Here is a 5,389-nt window from a genome sequence, read left to right as displayed (position 1 = left end):
CCATAATTCTATGAACACCGTCCAAATTACACGTCTTCTATCCCCAAAGTATGGTAAGGGAGACACTCCCATGACAGTGTGGGCGTTATCAATTATTGACCATGAGATTTGGATGAAGCCATGCAGAGACAGGATTCGATACCGGTAGGGGGCGCAGTCACTACACGCAGTAGACTCCAAACCCTGTCATACGTGAGCAGTTTTACTTGACGTTATTCACGTGTAATTAAACGGTTGGAATTGAGAAATTTGCCCCTTGGGTAGATATATGAGTCAGTTCACCGTGCTTTATTTCTACATGGGTTGCTTCTTGGGCAGCGTCCAAACTCTACTGGCATTTGGGACATTTTGTTGACAAATTTTCATCTAATTTTTCAAAACGAACTGCTGATTCTAATTGCCGCTGTCACACATTTAGGATCCTCCCCAGACGTTGTCCCCAACCAAGGTTGTTGGTAGGGTGCTAGCTGATAGCAGTCTGGCCAGTTTTAGACCACGCCTATCTTGTAGCTACAACTATGTACCATTTTCAACCTGTACATGGCTGGAGGAAGAGAGTCATGGCCATCCGTGCAACCAGCACGCCCGGATGGATGATGATGATGACATGGCTTACTCCCAACCGAGCCCCGAAGGCTTCCCTACTCCCAACCATCCGACTTCCAGCCGCAGTCAATTGTCAACTCTCCCATGAATGAAATGAACACTCGATTACTATACGAGGGGCCCATTTCGTTTTCAATCCATATTTAAAAGATAATATCTATAAAACACACAAAATGTGATAAAGTAGTTTTTATCTATGAAATTTGTTGAGTGATCTGCCAAATATTTGGCTGCTCATCACTTCCTCGTTGGTCGCAGTCTGTAGTCATGAAAAGAAGGTGAAGTTTGAGGTTGCAATTGGCAGGAGGGGCCTGGGTTGGTTACGTTTCGTCTCTAGATCTAGAACCATCCCTCATTCTGTCGTGCTACACAGTGACTCCCTAAACTTGAGAAAACTTAAGATGAATGCGCTAGTTAATTGCAGACAAGTTGAGATTATACTGTTAGTGAGTTGGTTAATGCGAAGACGCCAGGGGCTAGAGGTGCGTCACAGGGCAAGTACGGTAACATGAACCTTTCATTAAAGAGCTCGAGTTGATGGAACCCTTCCTTTCGAACTATGACTTCTAGGAGTTTTTTTGTGTTAGAATGATTGAATTAGTTTAGATGCCATCTTAAACGTGCAATTGTCCAGGTGCGAGGTGGTAACGTCATGAGTTAAGTTTAGTTGACTGGGCTCTGACAAAACCGCTCGTCATGCCGAACACAATCAAAACGTCGGACAGCTTGGAAGAGGTATTGTAGATAGAAAAATGTTTCTATTCGTCTGTTGGGCGTTTCACTCCCATGCCGACCCTGTGTGTAATGACAAGATGTGCCGTACGGGGCATCGAACTTGGAGATTAGAGGACGAATCTTAAGACAGGAGGGAGTAGTGAAACAGTGGGGTTTAAGCGCCATTAACTGACCAGGCCAACTGGTCCGGACCTTTTGGCTTAGTAGTTAGCAGCGATAGTTTTTTACTGGCGGGCCCGGGTTCGAATCCCGGGGGCCGGTTTCTACTCGCCTCTCTAGCATTTCACTTTGACCGCAATTTGTTTTCTTCGGTGATGTTGAAAACATAAAAGCATGCATCATTTCAAGTACATCCAATTTTGATCGCTCAGCCATCGCCGGCTAGTAGAAACGGGACCTTTAACAGCGCCTGAGGCTTATCTCGACCTGGGACCGGCACCAACTCTCCCTGCGAGCGCTGCGCGTAGCTAAACGTATACAACAACATTCCTTTCGGCTAACACCTCAAAACTTGCCACAGAAAGATTTGTTGTACTGGGCATTGCAATTGGAACATAAATGTCTGCTTCAAAATTGTTACCTATACATTTTACACATTCAGGAACTAACCACGACCACACGAACCTAAACTAAAGCGTGAACAGATTACAATAGAACCAAGACATGTTTTGTTTCACGATTGTTGAGCAACAAAATTCATTCATTCATTCATTCATTCATTCATAATACACGTTCATCTAAGTCGTAAGATGTTAACGTGTTTGTCAAGTACATATAGATGAAATGCGGTCTGCTTTTTTTACCACACGATGAGGCTGCAGCGGATTAAAACTTGTAAACAAAGTCTCTTAATGAATGAAAACCTTTATTGTACATTCATGCCTCGATTGGCTAGGTACAGGTCACTGATAACAGACATAACAGACATATGCAGAGACAACAAGATACAATTTAACTAATTGAAGGTACTAGGCTAACAGGATGGTCGACATATTGTCGCTTCTTTGTACAAGTGTATATATAGGAACAGATAATGTGTCACATACAAGGTTTATCTAGGCGCATCAAAAATAGAAATTTATCCGTTGCATTAAAATGTTTAAAATATGGGAACTCTTAATTATCTCTACATGATCATGACGTTCCTATACGCACGCAAGTGGGCAAGTGTAAAAAGCAGACAAAAACACCGACGCAAAAACGTTCGGACATGCGTACGGGGGGAAGCAGTGTTATGCACTTAATGAACAACAAACACTTACAGAAAAGTCCTTCATGAACAATAAACACTTACAGAAAAGTCCTTCAATGCCTCCGGGAACAAATGAGAGGACGATTGAAGCCCTTACACTTCATCACATTTCAATGCCGAACAGACGCCCGGTGACAGCGCCTTGTGTCTGCCGGGCGGGCGGCCGTACGCAGCACACACGTACATGTACCTGCACAATGCAGGCTAATCTTCTGCCGTACATTCGGACAATGGTCTCCGCTTGTACTACTACAGGTGGATTTAACTCCGAAAACGCCACCGTGGACTTTGCGACAACTCTTGCAAAAGTTGGAAACTCATAACTTATGCTTAATTTAATCGGTAAGATATTCGTGAAAGGAAGGCCCAGCGTAGCGAGTCCTTATGTGCACGTCTTATGTACCGATCTAACTTCGTTACCGCTATGTGTAAAATAAGAAACTTCTAAACTGTTCAAGTCCGATCACATACCTCATGCACAGGTTCTCGTATCCGACAGAAAATCTTTTTGAAAAGGCCAAATATAATAGTAGTAGCGCCAGCCAACTTTTAAACCTACGACGGTCAGTTATGCCACAGCCTGATAAAAAATTCTATTACCAAAAATCGCAGGCTGTCAGTGAAAGCGCTTAAGCAGAAAAGAGAAAGTTTTTCACCTCAGTCTTTGGTGGGAAAGTGCCGAGGTTGTGGAAGACCTCAGGTCGTGTGGCTGACTGGAGACTTGTCCCTCAACCTGACCGCGCCAGCAAGTGACGAGCAGCACCACCAGTGAGACGGCTATATGCTGACAAGTGAGTCTCTAACTCTGCTGGAGGGTATTTTTTGGGGTACGCCCACAACAGGTCCAATTGTCCCATCTGTCAGTTTGACATCAGATCTCCAATCTTAAATATTTTGAAACGCGCATATGCTGCAACGGCGCGCATTCAAATAATCACAAGCGATGTCATATAATACGTCTCAGGACGTCAACCGATTCCTTGCCTGTTGTCTATTTTTTTTCTAGTGTATTTTTGTTTTTGTTTCCACGCTTGTACATTTTAAATGTACTTATTTGTATGTTACATACATACACGTGGTTTACAGGTCTTAATTTCGTCGCTATTTGTGCAACCAGTCATATGAGTGAGTCATACTTCTAATTCATGAAATGATTTTCCATACGTATAACCCTTATAACCCTTCTATTACTGCATCATATACTGTTTTTGCAATATACCAGCAAGTGCCCAATGCTATGAGAGTTCTATTTCTATCCTCATTGAATTCTACTTGGTGCTGGCGATTTACCTCCCCGACCGAAGTCAGGTAGTATTGTACCTCGGGTATCCATTTTTATACCTTGGTGAAGTAAGGAAGTCGTATAAAGTGCCTTTTAAAAGGGCACAACGTCGGGCACGGAGTGCATCGAACTCGGGACCTCTAGGTTCCGAGCCCGACACTCCACTGGTTACACCACATACGGCGACGCAAATTTGGCCAACATATTTTCCACTGGAAGATATTTTTGCTTGTTTACCATCTAACGAACCTTGTGGCACATTTAAGTGAAACTTATCATCAAGCCCCATAATGTAAGGTGATATCAACTCCTGGGCATAATGTTCAAACATTAATATTGGCATGCACGGGTTCTCAGTAGGAATGACAACGCCCCCTTGGTATCAGGCAGACCACATTGTCTCTGTCCGGTCGAAGGCCTCAAAATTGGGTCACGGCAAAGTGATGGGGTGGATCATATCAGCACGTGAGATTATGCCGCACGACCAGCTCCACTGCGAGACAACGATGTGCACGTACAGATCTGAGTTACTTACGCGTCCTTGGCCTTGCGCAGTAGCTAGACTGTATGGCTGTCATCCAAAAAAAATTAAGTAGACAAGCAGCTGGAAAAATTATCTAAAATCAGACGTTTCTAAACATCCACAATCTCCCATCGGCGATTGAGAAAAGATAACTGGAATCGTACAAGTATTTAGTAGAGAATTATTTTTTTTATTATGTAGTTACTTGATTTATTTTGTAGTGCGTAACGTACTACGGTACTACGTGTGTGTCTTCAACCTTCGTCGACATCCAAAAAGTTGTTCTCGGCCGCCGTCTGGGCGGTGTCAGATCAACCCCCAGGCGACTCGTAGCATCCATAGCAGGCTCTCTGGGGCCTTTTTTCGGCTCATAATACACTTTTGTTGGCCATTTCTTTTTGTACTGGGTTGTTGATTGCTGGCCATCGCTGATTACTGGCCCCATAATCAGCGACGGCCGACAATCAGCGACCCAGTACAAAAAAGAAATGACCAACAAAAGTGTATTATGAGCCGAGAAAAGGCCCCAGAGAGCCTGGTATGGAGGCTAGGTGACTCGGGCAATTACTCAAAACAACAAGGTGAAGGTGAACGGTAGATGACTTACAGTCACCAGGATTCAACATTTACACTGACTTACTTACAGTCATGAATATTGAATGAATAAATGTTTTATTTGCGTCGAGTGACATACAATAACACACAATGGCAGCCTATTTCGGCTGAATTGCAGTATGCTTTACAATTAAAATGAAAAGCAATAGAAGTGCATAATTTAAAACATTATAAAACATAACAATAATTACTTTTGAAATAATATTCACTGAATCATATCGATATCAGTTGAATGTTAGCAATATGCGATGTGTATTGTCCACGCGTATTGTTGTCCTTCTCCCTGGTTCTGACTCGTGTCAGTTAAGGACACCTGTTGACAACTGGGTATAATTGCCGTCCTGATTTCAGACTGAAGTGTCGAGGGTCAGAACAA

The 5,389-nt window shown here is 43.2% G+C and overlaps 1 protein-coding gene across 1 annotated transcript in view; it reads right to left on the bottom strand.

The window, feature by feature from the left end:
• The window catches only part of LOC118428529, a gene marked incomplete at its 3' end in the record, with an annotated part of 26,770 nt that extends 23,381 nt beyond the window's left edge, over nt 1-3,389 (bottom strand). The window contains exon 1 of the mRNA XM_035838620.1: nt 3,250-3,389. The remainder of the gene's footprint in view (nt 1-3,249) is intronic.
• Nucleotides 3,390-5,389: the final 2,000 nt, after the last annotated feature.

This window comes from Branchiostoma floridae, chromosome 13 (assembly GCF_000003815.2).
Source record: "Branchiostoma floridae strain S238N-H82 chromosome 13, Bfl_VNyyK, whole genome shotgun sequence".
Taxonomy (NCBI): Eukaryota; Metazoa; Chordata; class Leptocardii; order Amphioxiformes; family Branchiostomatidae; genus Branchiostoma; species Branchiostoma floridae.
Note: the sequence above shows the minus strand (reverse complement) of the source record. Positions and strands in the feature narration are given on the sequence as shown.